The 274-nt window shown below is 48.2% G+C and overlaps 1 protein-coding gene across 1 annotated transcript in view; it reads left to right on the forward strand.

Moving 5' to 3' along the window:
- The window catches only part of LOC119591966 (mucin-19-like), a gene marked incomplete in the record, with an annotated part of 7,802 nt that overhangs the window by 4,283 nt on the left and 3,245 nt on the right, over window positions 1-274 (forward strand).

Consider the following 274-nt stretch of genomic DNA (forward strand, 5'->3'; position numbering starts at 1 on the left):
TTTTCCTCTCCTGCACAAGTAAGCAGCTCTTCATCACCAGATGGAAGTTACAGTTTTAATTACGAAACTGACTCTAGTGACCGAGAAGAGAGTGCTGACCCAAACCTCAATGTTAAGGGAAGATTCAGTTTCCAAGGTACTGATGGACGCCGCAGAACTATTCGGTACAGAGCAGGAGCAGGTACCGGCTTTGTCGCTCAAGGAGATCATATTCCTGTTTCCCCAGAGGTACCATCAGGATCACAGGTAGTCCCTCAGACAAGGAGTGGCCCTT

This window comes from Penaeus monodon, chromosome 29, assembly GCF_015228065.2.
Source record: "Penaeus monodon isolate SGIC_2016 chromosome 29, NSTDA_Pmon_1, whole genome shotgun sequence".
NCBI classification, from domain to species: Eukaryota; Metazoa; Arthropoda; class Malacostraca; order Decapoda; family Penaeidae; genus Penaeus; species Penaeus monodon.